General features: G+C 45.0%; 1 protein-coding gene across 6 annotated transcripts in view; it reads left to right on the forward strand.

Moving 5' to 3' along the window:
• mtd (TLD domain-containing protein mustard) overlaps window positions 1-12922 on the forward strand; it is a 902673-nt gene that overhangs the window by 555230 nt on the left and 334521 nt on the right. Inside the window, exon 1 of one of the 6 annotated variants that reach the window (XM_071599405.1) lies at window positions 7425-7797. The exons of the other annotated variants lie outside the window; for them this stretch is intronic. The gene's annotated coding sequence lies outside the window, so the exon portion shown is untranslated. Of the gene's footprint in view, window positions 1-7424; window positions 7798-12922 lie in introns of those variants that run through there. 6 annotated transcript variants of the gene reach the window in all.

The following is a 12922-nucleotide window of genomic DNA, read 5'->3' on the forward strand; positions in this document are numbered from 1 at the left end:
CAGGAATGTAGTAGAGACAAGACATTATTTAAAAACATTGCAGTTACTGATTAGTGATTCCAGAGGGAAAAACATAGACCTCTAGCCTCTCTTCGCCTATTCACGGAGGTTTTACCTAAAATTTATGCATTGTGGATCCATTTTTTCTTGTTGTTAAAATTCAGTACAACAGTTTCAGAGAGTAAAAATCTTTCGCCTTGACCCGAATTCGGAACGGGATCCCTCGATGTCCGGCCGAGTGCTTTAGCCAGCATCTGATATGTCCTCTAGCATTCCAAAATTTTGGTTACGTCAAAGGAACCGACGAAAGAGCACATATTTTTGTTTGTATTTCGTCACATCTAGTTCCTTAAAAACCCGCAATATTTCAGAGTTTTGAGGGACGCATCAGATGCTTAACTGGCAAAATCTTTCGGCCGGGCATCGAGAGATGCGGGTTCGTATCCCGATCAAGGCGAATGAGTTGTGCACTTTAAAATTGTTGCATTGTAATATACACTTAACGGATGACTCCGATAAAAGTTACTGTCGCGGGGTCTACCGCAGTTTCTTGGGGAAAAATTTCGAGTTTTTTGTGCGTACAAACTAAAAATTTCAGTTTTTTTAAGAATAGCGCATGATTGAAAGAGTTGTGGGGAAAGAATGAGTACAACGTTTGCCTCCCTATATCCAAGTCTCATCCATGTGTGTCAAAGCCTTGATTCCCTTAAATAGATTGCAAGCATAAGAGGCACGTGCGATACAAACCACTTTATCAAGAGGTCCTTGGTTTACATGTAACGGCGTAGAGCGATATGTTTTCTGTTTTTTTTTAACATCTCGTGATCACTGAGGAAGACTCATATCTTACTTACAGGTATTACATTGATTTTTTAATGCGCTCAGTAACCCCTTAACTGGCTGACTGACTAAAACTCGATCACCCGCAAACCAAACTGATTTCATAAATTGTCCACTGACTATCATTCCTATTTCCTGTTCTTCCCAAGCCTCTTTAACTATTTTCCTTGCATATGCCTTGAAAAGTACAGGTGGTAATGGTAACCACCCCTTTCTTACCACGGGGATCGAGATGGTGCGGGGGCTCACGTACTGGCTTCCCACCCTGAGGGCGCGGGTTCAAATCCCGGCGGTGTTGAATATTTTTCAGAGGTATCTCGATCCCTACTTGAGGTGCTTTGTGGAGGGCACTTTGGGTGAGTACGCCGTCCGTCGGATGGGACGTTAAGCCGCGGACCCCTTGGCGCCTTTCGTAAAGAGTAGGCTAATGCCGACGCCGGGTTTCTCTCCACCCTTCATCCTTTCCTGTCCATCCCCTATGGCGCAAATGACCTCAGCTGTCGGTCGCCTCCCCTCAAAACTACTACTACTACTTTCTTACCACCCTTACTAACACTGCCGTTCCCCACTCCACATCCACCTATCGCAGCTGAGCATTCTTAAGAAGCATGTACAGTTTGTTTATAAGTTGCCTATTCCCACTTTTGTTGCTCTTTGGAAATTGCACTGATAATGCATGCTTCGTTGTTGACAATGGATTATTCGAATATTCAATTTTTTTCAATCTTCGGACTTCATTGATAGTTATTTCAGCATAAATAATAAGGGCGCTCACGAATTAATATTGATGCAATCACCTAATTCTTTAGTTCGTCTCTTTTTTTTTCTTCTTGAAAAATATTATGTTGAAATTTATTCTTCAATAAAGTTCTAAGGAGATAGAACTATATATATATATATATATATATATATATATATATATATATATATATATATAGGTTTATCTAGCTTTATCTATAACCCCCTCTTGATTCTGCGACTACTGGCCTACTCGTAATGTTTTTTTGACGCGTGAGGCGGTAAGGTCAACGGTGCGAGAAGAATGTAAGCATATCCGTGTACCGTTACGATCGGCTATATTTAGGTGTAGCCTATTATCCGGTGTTTTGCTGCATTTGCACCAACGCATATCGCTCGATCGCGGATATGCATGGGGAGCTGAATGAGACGGATGATGGGAAATCCTCTTGTGCATTGGAAACTGAGGCAGGAGGGAAAAACCCTCAAAACGCTTATGCAGCCATCTTCAGAGCAACGTGACAGTTCTCCGTGTGGCCGTGACATTGAGGAGTAAAAAGGACTTGGCTGCATAGCACACTTTCTCTGTCCTTCCCTCTCAAAGATTTACGACGTAAAGATAGCTTTTCGTATTCCTTTGAAAATATTGCCCTCAGAGTTGTCAACTATTTTTCCTCTAAGGAGAAAATATTATAGTAAGTATTGGATGAGAATCAATATAAATAAAATAAAGGCTAGTGTGTTTTTGAGAAAGAGGAAAGCTAAATCAAAAGTTAAAACAGGAGGGCAAAAGCTAGAGCAGGTGGAACAGTTGGTCTATCATGGAAGTGTTCTCGACCAAGATGGTAAAATGCAGCACTAGGATATAAGAAGAAGAATTGCATTAGGCAAAGAAGCTTTTAGAAGGACGGAATTGATGACAGGGACGTTTAAGTAAGGAGGTTAAGGAAAGACTAGTGATAAGTTATGAATGAAGCATGGTTTCGTTTGGTGCGGAACAGGGTCGTAGGAACAAGATTGGCGTACAATGGAGGTTTTTGGAATGTGAGTGTAGAGAAGGATAAAAAAGGTATTGTGGATGGAGAAGAAAACAAGCAAGAAATTGCTGGGAATGTTGGGTAAGGAGAGGGGATTGTTGGGAGAAATCTGAAGGAGGCAGGAAAGATGGATACGGGGCGTTTTAATTGGGGATAGAATGTTGAAGACGATGATAGATGACGTTAGGCAGGCGCGGAATGGGGAAGGTATGCAATACGTGTAGGCGTATTGGACGGAATGAAGGTAGGAGGGTACTATGTGGAATTGAAGAATGGTATATTAAATTGACGGTTGTCAGGTTGTATTTTGTTAGGAGAGGCAAGGAAATGTATCGTGGTCCATTCTGCATCAATCCATAAACCTGCCTTTATCAGTAGATAACAAGAAATATTTCTATTGTTTCAGGCTTCACTTCGTGGAAGTATTTAATATCCATACTAAAAAGAAAGACTCGTACTTTTCCACAGATTTTATCATACGGTACTATAATATACTATAATTTACCGTATAATAAAATCTGTGGAAAAGTACGAGTCTTTCTTTTCATTATGAATAAGAAATATTTCGTTTTACTTTTCCAAGGTTTTACGTTAAGTACTCAAAATGCTGCGGCTTCCTCAATCCTCTCAATGTTGTATATCTGGTTGACCCCATGAGTTTAATTGACTATAATTAATTTTGTATTACAATTAGGCCAATTTTTTGGAGTCTACTATTCGTTGTAGACCTTTACATTTGATATCATTGTGTGGATAACAATGTTCATTGTCATTCAACTCCACGTTTCAACTTGTTTCGGAGAAAACTTCAGATAACGCCATGGACGGTACATCATCAAACAACGCTGTGGTATTTTTCGCAAATAACTTCTGCAACAGCTGATGCTTGGTTTATTTACACTCTTTTTCTCCTCATTCAAATTCCTGTTCAATTATGATTTACAAGCGGCGCCTGTGGTCTCAGTAGCTGGAAATTATCTTTAATAACTATTTCTATTGCTATTTTTCAAATGAACATTTCTTCGATAATTCTGACATGATCACGATCATATGACACACTCACCGGTTTTCTACATATGTATCCAGATAAAACCCCGCAAGCGGCCGCAAGGGCGTGTGGCAGGGGATGTTAGGTCACCACCCAAAAAGAGAATGAAACTACATGTAAAACCAACATAAATACATATTTTATAAACTAACATGCACATGCACCTTATAATATGGTAAAAATCTATACAATAACGTGCAAATTACAATTGAAAAGTAAGAAGGGGAAATTCCACCGCCACATGGACATGCAACTCATGGACTCGTGTTCTCTCCGAGCAACTAAATGATTTTTATAAAGTAAGCCCTGCTGCGGATTAATTTCCGCGATACAATCCCGAGCGATCAAGTCGACTGCGGTTGATCTCGCCTTTGCCTTTCTTTGCCCATGGCCTCACCTGAGCCACGTGCACGCGGCTAAGGCTACTCGTAAGATGGGCCTCCATTGGTGGCGCAAACCGCCCCGCCATGACTGTCGCAAGGTCATTCCCGACTGCCAAGGAATTCTCGTTTCCACTCCCTCATTTCGATTTTTTAAATGTCTGACAACAACTTTCTGTCACCCCCTGCCCTGACTTTCTGCCTGTTTTTGATCTTCTCCGTATATGTTGTGACTATCTCCAATTGATGCATCAAATTAATTATTTACACTGAAAGATAAAACATTCTTCACCCAAAAACTAAAATTAAACGACTCAACTATGCGAAGTATGCTCATAATTTTTTTTTCTTTCCAAAGATACACAGTATCAAGTTTTTTTTTGGGTCTGGGATACTTTCACCTTGGAAAATCTTTTGTAGCGTACATAATCCGACTCAGGCGCGATGATTGTTTCGTGCAAAAAAGATAAAAATATTGATGGAAGAAATAAGGTGGATAAGATGGAACTGGATTCTTTCGATAAACGGATTGTACCGAACAAACTGAATTATTTTCTAGATACGCCGATTTTTGACTAAAAGTCGAACACTTATCGTCAGAAATTATAGCTGGCGGTAAAAAATAGCAAAGGAACGGTAAGCTTTTTTTTTACACCACTACCATTTTTATTTTTTTCATCTCACCTTAACTTTTCCTTTATGCCTCACGAATTGTACATATTAGCAAAATGCGAATGTGCGCAATTTCATTACCGAGTCTTGTTATTTCACTAATCAACACTGGACTGAATTTTGTCCACGTCGGATCGGTTAGACGGGAAAATCGTGCATCAGGCCAGAGTGATGATAAAAACTAAACAATCATAGTCTCTCCAAGATGTCCCAAGTTGCGTGGCTTCGACCCCAAGGCAGTCAAGAGTGGCTCTTCGGGTGCGCAATGCGTGAGTCTAGTAAAAGGAGGGAGCGCTAGGGTGGAAGGGGTGGGAGTTGGCACTATGCGTCATTCAGAGCGAACGAGATGAAAAGATTTGTTGCAAAAATGAAATGGAGTATAAGATTCCCCTTCCCCCCCCCCCGCCCCAACCTTTGCTAACTGAATCATCTTTCAAGAGCCATGCGTTGGAAATCGCTCACTTCCCCTTCGTTTAACCCAGTTAATGCAGCGGTGTGATTCTTGGTAGCGTATGTTTTCACTTTTTTTGCACATTGCTATTTTGCAATGTAAACGAAAGTTTACGTACCAGGAGGGAAAAAAGTTTCACAATTGATGTTCGACGGTTAAAATTCACGCAGTGTAATAATATATTTAGCATAACAAGGGAAAATGAAAAATTTTTTGGCATTAGTTTCATGAGAATCAGCAAAATGGAATCCATTTAGAATGTTGTGTCCATGGCTCAATGTCTTTAGTTGGGCACAAAATTGTTATTATTGAGATGAAACGTACGATTGGATCGTTAGCATGAAAGTTTTGGCCTCGCGGTCCACCCGACTTTTTACCCTCCCACTTATTCTAGCACACTGGGCTAAAGGAGTTCTCCACGCAAATTGAAAGTGTTATACCTCAGTTTTCTTTTTTACGTCTCCGTCCGAGTACATTCCCCTATTACAACCGAGCACGTATACGTTTTGGTCCCCATCCCAACTTTTAAACAGAGAAAATTCACGTCGAGAAGTTTCGTAATCAGTACCTTGAACCTTTGGCCTTGAATCGAGGAGAAAAACCTTTTCATCCGCTATAATTAAAACTTGCTATTCTCGTAAATTACGCACGGGCAGGCACACTACGCATGGTTTCCGGCCGGCCTTCAAGCCCGAGTGTGCGTCGGTGATGGTGGTGGGGGTGAGGGGAGAGGGAGATAGAGGGGGAAAGGGTTTTAGTGAATCCCTGCAGAGTGAGTTTTTACATCCGTAAAAGCCTCACATCTTCACGAAATTAGGCGTAGTAGTTAAAATGTAAACGCCCCTCGGATTGTGTGTAAGCATTTTCAAAAGAAGGGAGTCCGAAATTTGAAAATGAACGCACATTTAAAAAAACCCCGTCTGTAAAAAATCAATAGAATTATGAAAACCCGGATGATCACAGGTGATACTTTATTTTTTTCAACACGAAACTGTTTTTTTTGTAATTTGGCAAGAAAAGTGTGCACTCACGTTCGACTGAATTTGACAAAAAAATGGGCTGCGACTCCGAAAACCGATTATAAAAAAATTCTCAGTAATCGTAATTAAATGTTTCCAGCGCGTGTCTATCAATGGGCCACTTATTATATACTCCCATATTTATTTAGTCTCTCTCCATCTCTCTTTTTTATTCGTCCACCGAATATTAAAGAAATTTAACCATGTATCCGTGCTCACACTTTCTCTCTTGAGAGAGAGAGAAAGTAAAAAAAAAATAACCGAATTTGGGCAATGATAAACATTTTAATAACGAAAAGGACGACTTTACCGTTGGCGTGAGATTTCGCGGGTTTAATTATTCCCACCTTCTCTTTCCCCTTCCCGTTTTTTTCGCAAAAATATTTATTTTGGCAATATAATCTTCATAATTTTTTCGCGGAATGGGAAGGGGAGGGAGGGTGGGGGTTCCTTCAAGGAAGAAATTTTTGAAGGCGATCTTTGTCACCCGTGACGAGACTAAAAATAACGGCGGCCCACTTCCTTTCCCTTCCCTTTATTCTCCTCCGTCCCCTCCTCACAATTGCACACACACGCCCTCCTTCCCCCACCATGTGCAAAGACTCTCTTTCGGGCATGAACCTCACACCTCTCCCGTCACCCTCGCATCAGCGCAGGATGCACGGCACTCGCATATACACAGACGCGCACACAATACACAATCACACACACACGCACACACACACACCACGAGGTAGCCTCCCCGCGACCTTGCGCACCTCCCTCCAGCCAAACCTTTCGACCTCCCATTCCACGCCCCCCCCCCCCTCCCCATCTCCTTTTTCCCCCGCTCTCTCCCTACGAACCTCGTTCCCAGCCTCCCCCTTTTTTTAACCTCCCCTCCCTTCCTCTCTCCTACCAGTCGATGTGGGCTTTCCATCGAGCGCACACTTGGCAACACCGCTGTGGCGCAGCTTTGCGGGCGTCGCCACTAGGGGCGCAACTGCAGCGTCGTCGCCGTCCTGTGAAACCATCGCAAAATGTGAAGGAGGAATGGAGGGGGAAGGGTTTGGAGGAAGGGGTGTATGTGTGTGTGTGTTTGCGGGGGAAGGGGGGTGAGGAGAGGTTGTAGATGAGGGGAAGGCCTTTAGGGAGAGGGGTAAGGAGAGGTTCGGAGGGGGTGACAGGAAGGAGGGGAAACGGCCGGGGGGGGGGGGAGAAGAGAGGGAGTTTATCCGTGGAAAGCAGTCGTGGGTGGGAACCAGTGTGTTGCTCCGTGGAGTGTGCTTCGTCCGTCTGAGCGCGGAAGCGTTGTGCTTTGTTGTGAACTTCCAAAAAACGTCCCGACCAATCGCCGGTAGCGCCGGCTCTGCTCCGTACCCTCTCCGCATCGTCTTCTCGTCCTGTCCGTCTCTCCGCCGGATATCCTCCGCGCGGAGGATAGCAAAACAAAAGAAACACGCCAGCCGAAGGCCGGAGGAGGAGAGACAAAATCGCGACGGGGCGGAGAGCTCGGAGACCTTTCGATTCGAAGACGGAACCTTGACGGCGTTCGGGGAAAAAAAATACACCACCCGTTCGTCCCCCAACCACCCATCCACCCACCCTCCCCGTGGACGTCGGCCGCCATGAGGTACGTTAAGCTGTCACGTTTCATCCCCCTTTCTCTTCCGCTTCACCCTCTGTGAACTCCTCCTTCACACAGTGTTGTCCTCGCATGTTTATGATTTCTCTCTCCCTCCCCGAAAAAACAAGTGACCACAAACGTATCTTGCACTCGCTTCCGAATGGCCCCTCCCTCCGTCTCCCCCCCCCCCATTCGCCCATCGCCACCCCCCATCACCCAGGGAACACAGCTGAGCGTTGTTTTCCTTTTGTACGGCGAGAGATGCGTCAACGGGGCGAGCGCGTGTTATCGCACGCCTCCTCGAGACACCCGGAAACATGTACGGTTACGACGAGCACGACCCCAGGAACGTCTACTTCTCCTGCCAAGAGATCTCATTCCATCTCGTTCGCACGTACCCTTCTCTCCCCTCAGTGAGGGTCCCTGCTAGGTCCCCGATTTTGAAGGACTTGACAGGTGCTGGGAAAAGGGTTTCTGCCTATATATCTCTCTCTCCCCCATCGAGACATATATTCGCCGCCTTTCCGCTACCGCCGCGTGAGAAGTGTCCCATCAGTCAAACGAACCCGTGACGGAATGGAAGACTAGAGGCCTCGGGTCTTCAAGGAGTGGGCTCGTGCTCGATTCAGGGGTTTTGTTGGTACTGAGTCAGGGCAATCAGATTTCAATGACGACGGATGCAGATGGCGTGACGGTTAAGTCCATGACAACAACCCAGAGTATCCAGCAACCCTGGAACTCGCCTTGAAGAAGAATGAGGGGCGAACTAGCTTCCTGGAAAATATTTGGTACTTGGGAGGAAGAGTTGGAGGGGGGGAATGGAGATGATTGATTTTGTGCTCTCTTACCCAACTCTCGGGTCATAAGGGAATATGCGGATAATCATTTTAGCGCAATTATCGTGGGAGTTGACGGTATGCGAAAGTGTTTCTAAGAGTATATCTATTCTCATTATTTCCTTTGTACGTTCAATGGCGGTGCATCACGTGCGCGACTTGTTTATGCTTGGGTCTCTTTAACTCTTGGTGTGCGCAAGTGAACTCTCGTCACAGGCTGCTGCCCAAAGCCTCTCAAACGCTGGATCCGAACGAATTCCACACCACCCCCACCCTCCCAACCCCCACCACAACTTCTCTCCCCGAATTCCCAAGTGATTTCCCTCCTTCCTCCCCTTCTCAAGTCCTCCTGCCACCCCTCTTCCCCCACCCCTTCCAAAAATGGATGAGAACGTGGGTGTGATGGATGGATGGGCTTTTGGAGTGCCTCCTCTATCCACTGTCTCCCGCAGGCCCCCAATCCTTCGCTCCCGGGTGCTCAGGTACTCCCCGCCCCGCGATCAGCTGTCCGCCCTTCTCGCAAACCCCCCTCCCTCCGCGTCATCCCGACTCTTCACACCGCCCACCCCCCTCCTCCCCACCGGTCCCTCTTCGATCCCTCGGGTGCGGTGGTCCAACCCCAGAATGGGGGTGCGCGAAGTCCAACAGGGGGTGGGGGTAGGAGGAGGGATTCAGGGTTTTGCTTCCCAACCCTCACCCCCCCCCCTCACAAGCCCTTTATTTTAACTCCTGTGCAAAATATTCCATAAAAACCACAGATATCAGCCTTGAGGATAATTTGTAAGATGAGGACAGTCCTCACCTGGTACGCACCAACCCCTCGATATTGACACACCTGAGTTCGGGAGATGGTCACTTTCTCTGCGCTGCCTCTTGTCTTCCCATCAGAGTCGTTATTCGGGCAGTGGCACAGCTTAGGATAGTTGGTATCATTAGCCAAAGTTGGCTCTTCAGTCAGCGGTGATATTCCCCGCTCGATGAAGTACCACGCCGTTTATAATAATGTTGGTTCCTCGATTAATTTAATCCCGTCGTGTGTCTCGAATTCCATTATTGTGGACATAATGTCACACCCTTCCTCATTATATATCAGATTCCTCCGGAGAAAGGATTCTCGGAAGACTTTCCGTTGTCGACAGAGCTGAAAATTAAACGATGGCCAAATGTAAATATTGATCTATCCTTCCTCTCAAGTACGATGCACTGGTATTGGATAAGTGTGTGTAATGCATGCGATGGAATTTATGGAGCTGGTGTAGAGAGCAATCAAAGAGAACTTCATCAGACCCGTCTTGACCTTGCCTCGTGCATGTGCTGATATGATTGAGAAATTATTAAACATGGATATGTTTTGCGTGGAAGGACACCTTCGTGTTGAATCGGTGTCTTGGGGACTGTCGATCCGAGAGATACCACTTATGCGTGCATACACTGAATTTGCAATATGACCACTGCTTCGCGCATAGTATCCTGCTCGAATATTCCACAAAACAGCTGAGAGCATTCTTCTTTTGCCATTCACTTCGTCTGCGGCAGACTCTACCGACTGCTTGTTCGGATGTTTGGAGACGTGGCGCGTTGGGTTTGAGCATTGTGTCAGGATGTGCATTCAAGTTCAAGGAAATTTTATAATGGTCGAGTTTTCTTTTTTTTTGTGGAGGTGAGAATCGTGCAATAATTTTGCTTGTGGAAGCTGTCCCATTCAAAGGAGAAGACCCAGGAGGTCGGATCGAAAGAGTATTTTTTTCATGAATCGATATTGGCATAAATGATACAGGGGTTCCATTTTTTGCAAATTTAACGAAGTCTAGGGCCACTACCTTCGGGTGAAAGTAAACTCGGGTTAAACTTAAAAAAGACCGCGATCAACTTTAGTCTGTCGTTAAAATCTCACGGTATCCAATTCCAATTGCACATTATTAAACTGTATCAGATGGATAAACCGACTCATTCATTGTTGAACATGAAAAAAACGGTATGCCCCATCACTCACGTCTTATTCGCGCGCGACCTATTTTGGGGTTAATACGTTTCCTGCACGCATTAAATCTCCTGAATTAAATGCTGGAATAAAATCGCTTCAATCCGACAATCGAATTCGTCGCAAGGAGAGTGGTAGTCGAAGGAAGGAAGGGGTTGGAGAACCGAACGTGAAATGAGAAAGGAGGTCGCAGCTGATGCGATAAGCGTGTCCGCCCACACTCAAAAATCCCGGCTACGACACTCAACCAAGTCGTAATGCGTGCGTTTTCTTGGTCACCGCCCAAATAGTGCGTACACACATCCCACCCCCACGTGTTTTCTCCCTCTTCTTCCTATTTCCAACCCCCCCCCACCCCCCGCCCCGCAGTGTTTCCATACGCAGAGTCAGTCGGCATCCCCTCTCCCGGTGTCGGCATCTTCCTACCCCTCCCTCCCCCCTGCTGCCACCTCCACCTTTACTCTCCTCCAGTGCCCCCGACTAGCCTGAAAGGGTTTCTTCCCTCATCCCGACCGCTCCTTCCCCCCCTGCTTCCAACCCCACCCCGTGCCTCGTTCGTTCCCTCCATCCCCTCCCTACCTCCTCCACTCCCACCTCTGCTGCCGCCCCTGACTGCTACGCCCTTCCCCCACCCCCTCACCTCACCCACCCTCCTCTCTCCCTGCTGGTGTCAGTGCCTCCGCTCTGCCTGCCGGTCGATAGCGTTGGGGCGGTGTTTTGGAAGTCCGTGCGGATAGGTTAGGGGAGTGGGGTGGGGAATGGAGGGGGGTAGGGGATAAAGGGAGATGGCGCGCTAGAGGGGGATGTGTCCTACAGCGTGTATATGTGTGTGTGTGAGGGAGGGATGGTAGAGCGAGCTGATCTTCGGAAGAAAGTGCGAAGGTGGAAGGGGGTAGCGCCAGATTGCTAGCCCTGTTTTAAGGGTATACGTAAAGAGGTGTGTGCGTGGGGAGGGATGGGGTAGGGTTACCACATTCCAGATACCCCCGGGTTCAAATACTGTCTTCCCAGCACCCAGGACTGGATAACTTACAGTTTCATTCACGAAAATTATATCTACCAAACTTGGCGTTGAAAACTTTTGGTACTTGATGTACCGTGACAGTACTGTGGCATGAAGTAGTCACGAAGTTCAGTCGACGTAATTTCTTCCTCCTAGTTGATAAAAACCTAAAAAGATCTCATGCGTCGTTTGCGGGAAAATATAATGTTCTTTTTCGAGATTAAAATCTCTTAGATCGACCGAGATATCAACTAAACCCGGTATCGACATGCCGCCATTGCCCTTGACAGTGGCAATAACAGTGATGGCGAAACCTGGGTCCATTGACGAAACCTTAAAAGGATTATACAAGGATATTTTAATTTACAAAAGAAATTTTCTTGATCAAAGGTCTAAATTGAAATGAGTGTTTTCATAATCATGGAAAACTACCAAATGAATATGCGCCAATCTGGTTCTTAATAATCGTGCCGGTAATATATTTAAACTAGTTATAAGGCTGTCTCTTCCCTGACAACTTGTTCCTTTTTCTCCGATGACGTATTCCTCCACGTGTTACTGATCCTCCTAGCAATGATTCACGCCGTTCTGCATGAGCTCATTGCAGTCGCGTATTTGCAGCCAACGTGCATTGCCAAACAAAATATGTTTTATGTGATTTTTTTCTGATCAATTCAGGCATCTGTGAATTATATGGTAGGAAATTTTGAGAATACTCATTACATGTGGTGGAGTGTAATTTCCAATGCCTTTAAAATTACCGGCGTATTAACATCGTCGGGATAACTCTACTGTATCATGAGATCCATTTGCCTAATTGTCTGTACCTCAATTAAGAACAATTAATTGAATTTGACTGAGTCAATGCCATTAAAACATGTAGGAATATGCGGCTGCCTTTGTTCCATGAAATAATAGAAATTCAATTTTTAAAATTGATCTAATAAAATACGAATAATATCTTGATATAATTAAAAATGATATTATGATTGGCAGAAGACGAAAGGTACCTTTGTATGCAGAAGATTATACGGCGTTCAATCAGCAGTTAGTGAGCATTCGTAGAAATAAAAATGACACAAGGATAGAGAAATAAAGAGGGAGATTGTTCTTGCATCTTAATATATTCGTGTCTTGTGCATTTATTTTCCCAAATTGAGTACAAAGTAGTGACACGGATGCATCCGTAGAATTTGCTGGTTTTTAATCTGCAGTTCTCATTTCCAAACCCTCACGTAGATTTTATCACTGTTATTCAATGTCCGATTGCCATAGAGACGTGTGATTTAGAAGCAACGATTAATGATTCGA

This window comes from Hetaerina americana, unplaced genomic scaffold (assembly GCF_022747635.1).
Source record: "Hetaerina americana unplaced genomic scaffold, ioHetAmer1.1.p SCAF_11, whole genome shotgun sequence".
NCBI lineage: Eukaryota > Metazoa > Arthropoda > Insecta > Odonata > Calopterygidae > Hetaerina > Hetaerina americana.